At 40.7% G+C, this 13,990-nt stretch overlaps 1 pseudogene; it reads right to left on the reverse strand.

Annotated features, from left to right (window-relative positions):
* Window positions 1–10,893: 10,893 nt before the first annotated feature.
* Window positions 10,894–11,654, reverse strand: LOC122467802 (annotated as a pseudogene).
* Between the last annotated feature and the right edge of the window lie 2,336 nt (window positions 11,655–13,990).

The raw sequence follows: 13,990 nt of genomic DNA on the forward strand, positions 1-13,990 counted from the left end.
TTGTTTAAAAAAATGTTTTTTAATATTTATTTTTGAGAGAGAGAGACAGAGCATGAGTGGGGGAGGGGCAGAGAGAGAGGGAGACACAGAATCTGAAGCAGGCTCCAGGCTTTGAGCTGTCAGCACAGAGCCCGACGTGGGGCTCAAACTCACAAACCATGAGATCATGACCTGAGCTGAACCGACTGAGCCACCCAGGCGCCCTTGTTTATTTGTTTGTTTGAAGACAACATTAAAACCTTAAAATAGACCCAGAACTTTCTGGGGGAATTTCTGCTTATAAACCCTGACCCTGGCCAACTGTTTTTAATCTGTGGGGTTTGTAAAGGGTTATAAAATCCTCCCCCTTTGGGGGAGCTTTTGAGCTGGGTCAGGCATGAGCTTACACGACCAGAGGCAGGGGTTTGGGCCACCATTTTGCCAAGACTGGCATATTATCCATGGAACCAGACATGGCTCTGTGTGACTTACAGACCCCAAATAATGCTTCTGAAAGCTGTTAGGTTTCACTTGGGCCTTCTTTTAAAAAGGGGTGAGGGGTTGAGTGACTTAGCTGCCATCTGTTGGAGGGAGACAGGTCTTATTCAGCTTTCTGAAAGGTTCCTCTACAGTCTGTGGACATGGGAGTTTAGTTCATTGGCTTAGCCACAGCACAACACAGACTGGAACACAGCCTCCAGAGAGAATAATCGTATGTCCTCAGACTGTGGGTCATCATCCAGCAGAGGGATACAAGAAGTATAAAAGGAACAAGTCTGAGTGGTAGCCTCCTGGTGCCTCCAGGGCAGATGAATTTTCTCTTCCTTGGAGGAGCTGAAATGAGTGCGTGTTGATATCCCTTGGGAGCAGGGTTGTCAGATTTAGGGGGGCGGGGGGAACAGGACACCGGCTAAATTTGATTTGGATTGAATTTCAGATAAACATTGATGTGTGAACCTTTGCTTGGTCCACATCTTCAACAAAGAAAGCTACATGGCATGGATTCCCTATGACTGAGGAAAACCAGAGAGAGGAAGCTGTATTTCACTTCTGGGGCCATGCGGGGCAGAAGGAAGTTCCGGCAGGTGACAGGAGGAATCACAGGTCAGGATCAGGAAATTAGAGCCCTTTTATTTATTTATTTATTTATTTATTTATTTTATTTATTTATTTTTTTTTTGGAGCCCTTTTATAAAACAGGTGTGGACACAACCCCTTGGGGAGAGCATTCAATGTCTGATAAAATGTGGGATGGAGGCACAAGGCAATTTTTGTGAACCTCAAAGGACAGGGTGATCTCGGCTGACACTCGGGCTTCACAGAAGAATGTACTAGATTGCTGTAGGCACGCAAAAGAGTGCGTAGCTCTATCCCCAATGGAATTTGAAGGGATTCCTTCCAAAGCAGGGTATCAGAGGAACTAATAGGGGGCTCAGGGAGATAGAGAGAGCTGATGTGGTGGTCACGAGGTAGAGGGCATAGGAAAGCACTCACCTCACAGGCAGCTCCTGGGTGGCTTTCATTCCCTTGGTGGGCATGCAACCTGCATAGCAAGGTGGGGGTGAAAGCGGGGTATGGATGAATGGTTGGGTGGGATCAGCATATCTGAGCTTGGTCGTGAACAGCTTCAAATGCCCTGCGGAGATAGTTGGACGTAGTCCCCAAATTATGAGTGAAGGGACAGCGGGGTGTGATCGGACCAGTGATAAACAAACAAACCAAACAGAAAGCACCTCCAGCAACTGAGCAGAAGACTGCTGGGACAGATTTGTGTCCAGCCACCGGTGAGGCAATGTGTCATTTTTCTCCCTGGCGTGGTCCTCACTTCCCCAGCTTTGGAAATCCTAAGGAATCTAAAGTGAATAGAACTGAAATCCCTATGGGTTTAAATGATTTGATTTTATGTGCCATTTGGAATTGTTCTCCTACTAGGACGTATTTACGCTTGAAAGAGAAACTTCAGTCTTAAGTCATAATGGCTGGTTGTACAAGAGGTTGTCAAGAACTGGTTAACTAACAAATGTGTTGACTGGACAAGCCCAGGTCTTAATTGGGAGGAAGCAGCAGGAATTTCGAGGACAAGCAATGATGGCAGAGAGTCTGTCCCATTTGCCAACAGGCAGCCTCCAATTCCAGGAAGAGCTGGAGAGGAGCTGGGGGTTGGCCAAGGAGGAAGTTTTATTTTGGGTCATTACGAGCTCTCCATTAATACTTGAAATAGGAGTGTGTTTTTATTTTTATTATATTTTGATGTTTATTTTTTATTTTATTTTTAAATTTTTTAAATGTTTATTTACTTTTGAGACAGAGAGAGACAGAGCATGAACGGGGGAGGGTCAGAGAGAGAGGGAGACAGAATCTGAAGCAGGCTCCAGGCTCTGAGCTGTCAGAACAGAGCCTAACGCGGGGCTTGAACTCACGGACCATGAGATCATGACCTGAGCCGAAGTCGGACGCTTGACCGACTGAGCCACCCAGGCGCCCCTTGATGTTTATTTTTGAGAGAGAGAGACAGAGCATGAGCAGGGGAGGGGCAGAGAAAGGGAGACACAGAATCCAAAGCAGGCTCCAGGCTCTGAACTGTCGACACAGAGCCCAATTTGGGACTCGAATTTATGAACCATGAGATGACCTGAGCTGAGGGTAGACGCTTAACCGACTGAGCTACACACACTCCATAGGAGTGGTTTTTAAAATGGATCAGCTTACCAATGAACATTAAAAGCATTTGAGGATGTTGCATATATCTTATCAGACCTGGAAAGAACAGGACAGACCCTTCCAGCTCAGCAGTGAAGGAAGCACTCTGGTGCATAGGAGCAGACCTGTGGACGTGTGTGGCTGCAGCATTCGCTTTGTGAATTCACTTCTCTCACTCACTTGATAGTCTCTGGGGTTCTCCAGGCAGCTGCGTGGCCCTGCCAGTGTGTGGTTCTGAGGAAAACCTTCGCTGCTTCCCGAGATGCAGGCATTCAGTTCATACTCCCTAACTCCAGCATCTGGGTTCTGAATGGACGCCTCTTTGAGGGGCCACATCTGTTCTCGGCCTTCTCCCTGGCTTGGCCACACTCTTTGGGCTTATGACTGGAAGATAGATCACCTCCCCACCCCACTCGAGAAAGCATTGGTTCTGGCAGTAAGTAAGGGACAAAGATTTTAAGTGACAAAGTCCAGCTTTTGCTACATTCTCTCTTCCCAGTGGCCCATTAAAAAGCTACAGCAGCCTTTTTTGAGGAACCAGTGGTCAGATGTCTTCAGCTTTAAAAATGTTAATCCTCCCTGAATGTTGCCATGGAATACAAAGCCAACTTTTCCAGGATTATACTCTTGTGACCACAAAGGATAAATAATCGTAGGAGGGTATTCTCTGCATGAATCAGGGGTCTCTCAGAGCATTTGAGACATTATAAACACAAATTCTTGAATCGTCGCCGAGCCTCGCAAGCTGGGCAGGAAATGGTTAGGGTTTGCTTCAGGTGCGCTGTGGTTGTTATGTATTCCCTGTAGCTCTCCAGAAAAATCCGTCCAGTCTGATTCAACCGACCAGACAGCTATTTTTGAAAACTGTTTAGCAATCAATGACTATGTAACATCAGCCTCTGTGCACGCATCAACAGGTGAGAGCAAATGAGGGCACATGACCGACCGTTAACAGCAGGCGCTCCCTAGAGTGTTTAAACTTGGGCTAATGCCCCAAAACCAAGGCCAACAGGAATGAAGCACCTCCCTTATTTTCAAAAGAGCACCAAGCAGCTATCAGGAATCCATTCTAGGGTTTGCTAAGTCTACACTGGTTTTGCAACCCTTGCCACAGTGGCATGAGCCAACAAACTGCAGAGTATTGAGAGGAACGGAATCAGGGATGTATTCGATAGGAGTGTTGGGGTCATCTCCTGGTGGGAGGTGCGGAGAGGAGTCCCGCAAATCATGTCAAGTGGTGCCAAGAGACATCTTCAGAGATCGGGGTGCTTGCCAAAAGGGGAGACGGCCATTGAATTTTCTGTTTAAACATTTGCCCACTGGGTGCAATTAACCAAGCTGTCCCTAGTGGAAGATTTTCTGGGATATATTTGGTAAGCATGCCCTGGTGTTTGACAATGGAAATGGGCAGAGGGAATGATGCCTACTTCTCTCTTAGTAAACTCCAAGGTTGAGAGACCAGCTAGACCAGTCCAAGGCTGCAGTGTGTGGGCAGTGGTGGGGCAGTCTGCCCTCAGGCCATTGGATATGGCAGGGTGTAGCAGGTAGCCACAGAAGGTGGTCTGCTCTAGCAGTCTTAAAGGTGCCTTGTCCCAGGGAATGGTCTGCTGGGACAAGGAGGCTCCAACAGAAGCTTGGAAGGACCCGCCAGGTGCTGGGGGTAAGGGAAGTGTGTTTGCTGGTCAAGGTCCCAGCAGAAATCCACCCCAGATGATAGGCATGAAAAGGTTTGTACAAATTGGGCTTACTGAGGTAAAATTTGTGTAAAATGAAATTCATCCTTTTTAGACATATCATTTAATGAGTTTTCCTAAATGTTTGCAGTTGTGTAACAACCACCATAAACACAGTATAGAACATTTATATTGTCCAACAATATAAATGTCCAACATTTATATTGTCCTCATGCCCTTCCACAGAGAATCCCTTCTTTTACCTCTGGTCCCTGGGTACCACTGGCAGGTTTTCTGTCCTTAGAGTTTTGCCTTTGCAAGAACACCATGTAAGTGCCATCATAGAGTATGTAGCCTTTTGTATCCAGCTTCTTTCACCTGGCATAATGTTTTTGAGATCCATCCACATTTTTGCATGTGTAAATAGTTTGTTCCTTTTTAGTCAGAGGATAGTACTCCATTGTATGGATGCACCTTTGTTTATTCATTCATTTGTTAACGGCAAAAAAGAATGGCATTTTGATTGTCTCTGCTTTTGGTAATTACGAATAACATGTCTATAAATATTCACATGCAAGTCTTTGTGTATACATATGTTTTCATTTCTCTTGTATAAATATATAGGAGTGGAAATTCTGGATCATGAGGTAAGTGTATGTTTAGCTTTCTGAGAAGCTGGCCAACTTTTTTCCAAAGTGGCTGTCTCATTTTGTATTCTGGTCAGTGTTATATGAGAGTTCCATTTCCTCCCCATGCTAGTTAGCACTTAGTATTGTCAGTATTTTGAATTTTAGCCATTCTGATAGGTGTGTAATAGTATCTCATGAGGTTTTAATTTGCATTTCCCTAAAGACTAGTGATGTGAAGCATCCTTTCATATACTGCCCTCTACATATCTTTGGTGAAGTGTCTATTCAAATATTTTGCCAATTTTTGAGTTGCTTATCTTCTTTTTTTAAATTAAAAAAAAAATTTTTTTTTCAACGTTTATTTTTGGGACAGAGAGAGACAGAGCATGAACGGGGGAGGGGCAGAGAGAGAGGGAGACACAGAATCTGAAACAGGCTCCAGGCTCTGAGCCATCAGCCCAGAGCCTGGCGCGGGGCTCGAACTCACGGACCGCGAGATTGTGACCTGGCTGAAGTCAGACGCTTAACCGACTGCGCCACCCAGGCGCCCCTGAGTTGCTTATCTTCTTATGGAATTAAAGAATTCTTACATAATTTGAATACTGCAAGTCTTTTGTCAGATAAGTACTTTCCAAATATTTGCTTCCAGTCTGTGCCTTGTCTTTTTATTTTTTTAAACAGTGTCTTTTGAAGAACAAAAGTCTTAAAAAGTTTTATGAAGTCTGATTTATCAATTTTTTTCTTTTGTACTTTATACTTTTTGTGTTGTAACTAATAAATCTATGTCTGATGCAGATTCACACAGGTATTTTCCTGTCATTCCTTCTCAAGGTTTCATTACACACATGTTAGCTCTTATATTTAGGTCCATGATCCACTTAGAGTGAATTCTAAAATATGGTGTGAGGTGAGGGCTGAGGTTCATTCCAAATGGATATCCAGTTGTTACAACTCCATTTGCCAAAAAGAGCAAAGAGTCCTTTGATTTTAAATGTTTATTTTTTATTTTATTTTGAGAGAGAGAGAGAGAGAGAAAGAGAGAGAGAGAGAGAGAGAGAGAGAGAGAGAGAGAGAGAGAGCTCGTGACTGGGGGAGGCACAGAGAGGGAGATAGCATCCCAAGCAGGCTCCATGTGGGGCTCAATCCCACAACCCTGGGATCATGACCCGAGCTAAAATCAGGAGTCAAATGTTCAACCCACTGAGCTACCCAGGTGTTCCCAAAGAGTCTTTTTCTATTGAAAAATAAAGTACTGGCAGAAGAGCAAGTGTATCATAAAGTGTGTAGCTCAATGAATTTTCACAGACTGAACAGATCTATGTTATCACACCCCAGATCAGGAAACAGACCATTTCTAGCTCCCTAGAAACCCTCTTATTCCCTTTAGGCACTACTCACTAGCCTCACCCTACCCTTGACAACCACTATCTTGACTTCCAATAGCTAAGATTAGTTTTGCCTATCTTTAAACTTTGTATAAATGTGATTATATAACATTTTTTTAAAATCTGTGTTCTTTAACTCAACATTATATTTGTAAGATTCATGCATGTTGTTGCCTCTTCTTGTAGATCACTGATTCTCACTGTTGCTCTGCATTCCACTGAATGACCATACAGCAATTCATTTATCCATTCTTTCATTAATATTCATGTGTGTAATGTCCATGTGGGGGCTTTTATGATTGTGAACATACACATGTTTTAACTGGGTGTATTTCTGGGAATGGAACTGTGGGTGTGTAGGTTTTGTGTATGTTCAGTGTTAGCAGACATGTCAAACACAGTTCCAAAATGCTCATACCACTTTACATGGACCCCAGCAGTATAGGAGAGTTCTAATTGCTCCACAGCCTCATCGACACTTAGAATTTTCCACCGTTTTCATTTTAGCCATTTTAGTGAGTATGCAGTGGTATCACATTGCAGTTTTTCATCTGCAATTTCCTAATTGCTAACCAGGTTGAACTCCTTTCCATATATTTATGAAACACATGAAAGAGGATATTTTGTTATGTTCTTTCATAAAGTGTCTATTCAAGTGTTATGTTCATTTTTATGTTAGGTTATGTCTTTTTCTTATTGGTGTGTAGGGGTTAAGTATGTATTCTACATAAAAGCCTTTTGTCATACTTCTATGTTGCCAATAGCTATTTCCAATATCCCATTCTATGTATTGTTTTTTTGAAGAATTTTCCTGAAAGCACAACTTCAGGTGGGATGTTGAGCACCTCGGTCTGGCAACAGTGGGAGCCATTCCTGCTCTAAGGATGAAGGTCAAGGGGATGAAATTGTATTACCTGAGCCAAGCAAGGGCTGGGGCTGGGAAAGTGGGGCAGCCCAGCTGGAGCTATGGTCATGAGCACCACACCACTGTCAGGTGCTTCCCTTTAGCAGGGATGGGCAGGAAAGAAAGTTTCCAATCCCCCTCTCCTCCCAACTTCCCTTCTCCTGCTGCAGCCTCCATTGGCTGAAACCAGAAGTTATCAAGGAGCTCTGAAAGGTGCAGTCCCCAGGAGTCAGCCTCTGGGTCACAGAGGAATACAGGGAAGGAGGAGACACGGATCAGGGGAGAGACCCTAGTGGAGATTAACCAGCAAAGAGAAGGATCGAGAGACTGCCCAGAAACCCTATCTCTCAGATTAAGACAGATGCAGTGTGTATGTCCTCAGCCTCTAAAGCATCCACAAAATATAGTCCTTGAAGGAGCCAGTGTTTGGAGCATTGCTATGTAAGGATTATGACAGCAGAACGAGTTCAGTGAAAAAGAAAAAAGGTTTTTTGCTCCCTCCCTTTAATATTCCACTTTCCCTAAGCCTAGAAGAGCCAGGAGAGAGGGAGAGTAAGGGAGACAGAAAACTAGGAAAAGGACACATGATGCCTCTTGCCACCACTGGCCCCACCACAGATCCAGCCTGCACTGACGCTGGGCCAGGGTAGAGCTTGACTTGGATATGAGATTCAAATTTTGATTGAGACTGGACTGGACTGAATACCTGAAAGTGAGCCATATTTACAGAAATGAGGCTAGTTCTTACCATTAAAAATGCCTGGAAAGCTGAGATGGGCTGGCTCACTAAGAGGTCATTAAGGGAAGGAAGATGTGAAAGAACTTACCTGGAGGCCGGGGTAGAAAGAAAATCAAGCCATTTCCTGTTCTTCACTGGTTCAGTCTGTTCAACAAAACAGTTTTTTGTTGTTGTTGTTGTTCATTTATTGTTGAGAGAGAGAGACAGAGCATGAGCTGGAAAGGGGCAGAGAGAAGGAGACACAGAATCTGAAGTAGGATCCAGGCTCTGAGCTGTCAGCACAGAGCCCAACGTGGGGCTCGAACTCGTGAACTGCAAGATCATGACCTGAGCCAAAGTGGGACGCCCAGCCAACTGAGCCACTCAGGCGCCCCAACAAAACTGTTTTAAATAAATCTGTCTCTCTTTTCCAACAGGCTTGAGGTTACGTACTTTTCATGCATTGTCTTACTAACACAACCACTCCGTGGGAAAATATTAGTATAATCTCTGCTTTATAGATGCGGAAGTTAAGGCACGGGGAGGTTACAAGGCCATATTAGCCTGGTTTCAAGTCCAGCAAATGTGATTCCAGAATACAAGCTGAACTTTCTTTTTTTAAATATGACTATATTTTTAGGGCAGTTTTAGGTTCACAGAAATTTTGAGAAAAAGGTACAGAGTTGCTGTTTAACCCTTGCCTCACACCTGTACAGCTTTCCCCACTATCACTGTATCACAATGGTTCATTTATTGCAATTAATGAACCTAAATTGACACATCATTGTCATCCAAAGTCCACAATAGGGTTTACTCTTGGTGGTCCGCATTCTATGGGTTTGGACAAATGTATAATATGTATTCACCATTAAAGAATCATACAGAGTTATTTTCACTGTCATAAATTTCCTTTGTGGTCTGCCTATTCATCCCTCCCATTGCCTTCAACCCCTGGAAACCACTGAACTTTTTAATGTCTCCATAGTTTTGCCTCTTCCAGAATGTCATATAGTTGAAGTCGTATAGTATGTAGCATTTTCAAATTGGCTTTGTTCACTTAGCAACATGCTTTTAGGTTTCTTCTATGTCTTTTCATGGCTTGATAGCTCTTTTTCTTTTTAGTGCTAAATAACATTTTATTGTCTGGATGAACCACAGTATCTTTATCCATTCACCTCTTGAAGGACATCTTGATTGTTTTCAAGTTTTACCAATTATGAATAAAGCTCCTACAGACATCTGTGTGCATTGTTTGTATAGACTTACGTTTTCAGTTCACGAGGGTAAATTAATACCAACGAGTACAATTGCTGGATAATGTGGCAAGAATATGTTTACTTTGGTAAGAAACCACCAAACTGCCTTCCAAAGTGGCTGTACCATTTTGCATTCCCACCAGCAACGAATGAGAGTTCTTGTTGCTCCACATCTTCACCAGCATTTGGTGTTGTCAATGTTTTGAATTTTGGCCATCTAATATGTATGTAGCAGTATTTCATTGTTGTTTTAATTTGCATTTCCCTGATGATATATGATGTGGAGCACATTTTCATGTGCTTATTTACCATCTGTATATCTTCTTTGGTGAGATGTCTATAGGGTCTTTGGCCCAGTTTTTAATTGAGTTGCTTGTTTTCTTATTCTTGAGTTTGAAGAGTTCTTTGTATATCGTGGATAACAGTCCTTTTTCAGATGGTCTTTGCATATATTTTCTCCCAGTATATGGCTTGTCTTCTCATTCTGTTGACATTATTTTTCACAATACAAATATTTTAATTTTCATTAATTCCAGCTCATCAATTGTTTCTTTCATGGATTGCATCTTTGGTGTTGTATCTAAAAAGACATCACCATACCCAAGGTCGTCTAGATTTTCTCCTAAACTATATTCTAGAAATTTTATAGTTTTAAATTTTACATTTAGGTCTATGATTCATTTTGAGTTGATTTTTGTGAGGTTATAAAGTATGTGTCTAAATTTATTACTCTGCATGTGGGTGTACAGTTATTCCAGTGCCATTTGTTGAAAAGGCTGTCTTTGCTCCATTGTATTGCTTTTGTTCGTTTGTCAAAGATAAGTTGACTATAGTTATGTGGGTATATATCTGGGCTCTCTATTCTGTTATTTTGATCTAGTTGTCTGTTATTTTGCTAATACCACACTGTCTTGGTTACGGTAGCTTTATATTAACTTTTAAGTCAGGTAGTGTCAGTCCTTCAACTTTGTTCTTCTCCTTATATATTGTGTCAATTATTATGGGTCCCTTGCTTCTCCCTATAAACCTTAGAGTCAGTTTGTCAATGTCCACAAAATAACTTTCCAGGATTTTGATTGGAATTTCAGTGAATCTAGAGATGAAGTTGGGAAGAACTAAATCTTGACAATATTGAGTCTTCTTGTCCATGAACATGGAATACTTCTCCATTATTTAGTTGTTATTTAATTTAGTTCATCACAGTGTTTTATTTTTCCTTATATTTTGTACATATTTTGTTAGATTTATACCTGAGTACTTCATTTGGGGGAGTGCTAAGGGATATAAATGGTACTGTGTTTTTAATTTCAAATTGCACTTGTTCATTGCTGGTATATAGGAAAGTGATTGACTTTTATATGTTCTAAGACTTATGGGAGAATAAACTAGTATCATCCACAGACAGAAAATGAAATCTGCAATATTGGAATTATGAATGTTCAAATCAGCCCAGACAAGAATATAAGTCCAAACCACCAATAGACGAATGAAATACTATATGGTCCAAGATATATCCTTAAAGTTTTGACACAACCCTCAGTCTGAATTGTGAGGACTGATCTTCAGTTCAGTCCAGCCAGCAGAAATTGACTGTGCAATTTTCTGTTGTATTATACAGACTGTGTATATTCTAGAAGGTTCCTTTAGTGCTACACTATTGTACTTTCTGTCCCAGCAATTAGAGGGCATGCAAATTCCACAAAGTCATCAATAAGAACAGGCCATGCTCTTTCTTTGTGATAATTAGACATGTTATATGCAATCATTGTACTGAAATCTAAAAGAAGATTCCAAGTATTTTTTGGTATTGATCATTTATCATGTTCCAATAAAAATTTATTCCATAAGTCTAAGAATGTATATCTCCCTTAAACACTAAATTCCAGCAGGCAATTGCCATTTCTAGATCTAATCCTTTTTGTCTTGGATTCTTTGCAAAATTAAAACTAAGCTTGTAAAAGTCCTTAAATCATCCTGGTTCTTTCAATTCTTGTTCCATTTTGGGTATCTGGGCATTTAGTTTTTCTATGTCATATCATTCATGAACTCCTGTTTGGAAAACTTGCACTGTGTTGCTGCTCTGAACTTTCACACAATAATCAATGCACTGATGCTGGCTGGATCAAGTACGAGGTCATCACATATGTTCTGTATACCATCTATTGCAATTTTATTTTCATCTTGAGGATCTTTGTATCTATTGTATAGCTGTTCTAATTTCTTCCTGTCCAGTGATCCTTTTATACTCTCACATATACAAAGTTCAAGATTTTGGATAAAAAAAGTCTGTTGCAATATCTAACCTCCAGTCATTTTGAAACAGACAACTTACTACTGTTTTTTCACTTGAGTGTGTGAAGCTAATAAACTGATGAATTTTATCCTTCTGTGATGATTTCAACTTGCTCATGTTGGTGTACTCTAGGCCTCTCCCCTCCTCCTTTGGCTCTGCAGTGAATCAGCTCCTGGATTTTTTTGTTGATTCTTTGAGATTTTTGACATAGATGATCATGTCATCTGTGAACAAAGATAGTTTTGTTTCTCCTTTCCCAATTTGTATACCTTTATTTTCTTTTCTTGCCTTATTGCATTATTTGAACTTCTAGTACAATGTTGAAAAGGAGTGGTGAGAGGGGATATCCTTGTCTTGTTTCTGATCCTAGTAGGAAACTTTTGAGTTTCTCACAAATATGATATTAGCTATAATGGTTTTTGTAGATATTTTTTACTAAGTAGAGGAAGTTCCCCTCTATTCCTAGTTTACTGAGGGTTTTTTTTAATGAATGAGTGTCAGATTTTGTCAAATGGTTTCTCTGCACCTATTGTTATAATCATGTGATTTTTTTTCTTTTTAATTTGTTGATGTGGTGGATTACATTGATGGATTTTCAAATTTTGAAGTAGCCTTCCAATACTTGGAATAAATCTCACTTGATCATGGTATATAATTTTTAAAATACATTGTTGAATTCAATTTGTGAATATTTTGTTAGGAATTTTGCATCTATGTTCATGAGAGATATTCATCTGTAGTATTATTTTCTTGTAATATGTTTGTCTGGTTTTGGTATTAGGGTAACACCAGCCTCTTATAATAAGTTAGGATGTATTTATTCTGCTTGTATTCTCTGAAAAAGATTGTAGGGAATTGATATCATTTCTTCCTTAAATGTTTGGTAGAATTCACCAGTGAACCTATCTGTTTCCAAAAGAACCTATCTATTATTAATTCCATTTATTTAATAGATATAGGCCTATTTGGGCTACCTATTTCTTCTTGCGTGAGTTTTGGTAAATTGTGTCTTTCAAGGATTGGTCCATTTCATCTAGGTTATCAAATTTGTGAGTATAGAGTGGTTCGTAATTCTTTTATTATTCTTCTAATGTCTATAGGCTCTGCAGTGATGCCCCTTCTTTCATTTCTGGTATTAGTAATATGTATCTTCTCTTTTAGATAAAAGAGAGTTGGCCTGACTAGAAGCTTACTAATTTTATTAATCTTTTCAAATAACCAGCTTTTGGTTTTGTTGATTTTTTTCTATTGATTTCCTGTTTTCAATTTTGTTGATTTCTGTTCAAATCATTATTATTTCTTTTCTTTTCTTTTCTTTGATGTTTATTTATTTTTGGGAGACATATACAGAGCACAAGAGGGGGAAGAGCAGAGAGAGAGGGAGACATAGAATCCAAAGCAGGCTCCAGGCTCTGAGCTGTCAGCACAAAGCCTGATGTGGGACTCAAACCCATGAACTGTGAGATCATGACCCGAGCCCAAGTGGGACGCTTAACCAACTGAGCCACCCAGGCTCCCTACTGTCTTTTCTTATGCCTACTTTGCATTTAATTTGCTCTTATTTTTCTAGTATCCTAAGATGAAAGCTTAGATTTTTGATTTTAGATCTTTCTTCTCTTCCAATATATGCATTCAATGCTGTAAATTTCCTTCTAAGCACTGTTTTCACTGCATCCCACAAATTTTTAAAGTTATGTTTTCATTTGCATTTAGCTTAAACTATTTAAAATTTCTTTTTCTTTGGCCCATGTGTTATTTTTTGTTTGTTTGTTTATGAAATTTATTGACAAATTGGTTTCCATACAACACCCAGTGCTCATCCCAAAAGGTGCCCTCCTCAATACCCATCACCCACCCTCTCCTCCCTCCCACCCCCCATCAACCCTCAGTTTGTTCTCAGTTTTTAACAGTCTCTTACGCTTTGGCTCTCTCCCATTCTAACCTCTTTTTTTTTTTTTTCCTTCCCCTCCCCCATGGGTTCCTGTTAAGTTTCTCAGGATCCACATAAGAGTGAAACCATATGGTGTCTGTCTTTCTCTGTATGGCTTATTTCACTTAGCATCACACTCTCCAGTTCCATCCACGTTGCTACAAAAGGCCATAATTCATTTTTTCTAATTGCCACGTAATATTCCATTGTGTATATAAACCACAATTTCTTTATCCATTCATCAGTTGATGGACATTTAGGCTCTTTCCATAATTTGGCTATTGTTGAGAGTGCTGCTATGAACATTGGGGTACAAGTGGCCCTATGCATCAGTACTCCTGTATCCCTTGGATAAATTCCTAGCAGTGCTATTGCTGGGTCATAGGGTAGGTCTATTTTTAATTTTCTGAGGAACCTCCACACTGCTTTCCAGAGCGGCTGCACCAATTTGCATTCCCACCAACAGTGCAAGAGGGTTCCCGTTTTTCCACATCCTCGCCAGCATCTATAGTCTCCTGAGTTG

This window comes from Prionailurus bengalensis, chromosome B3 (genome assembly GCF_016509475.1).
Source record: "Prionailurus bengalensis isolate Pbe53 chromosome B3, Fcat_Pben_1.1_paternal_pri, whole genome shotgun sequence".
Lineage (NCBI taxonomy): Eukaryota > Metazoa > Chordata > Mammalia > Carnivora > Felidae > Prionailurus > Prionailurus bengalensis.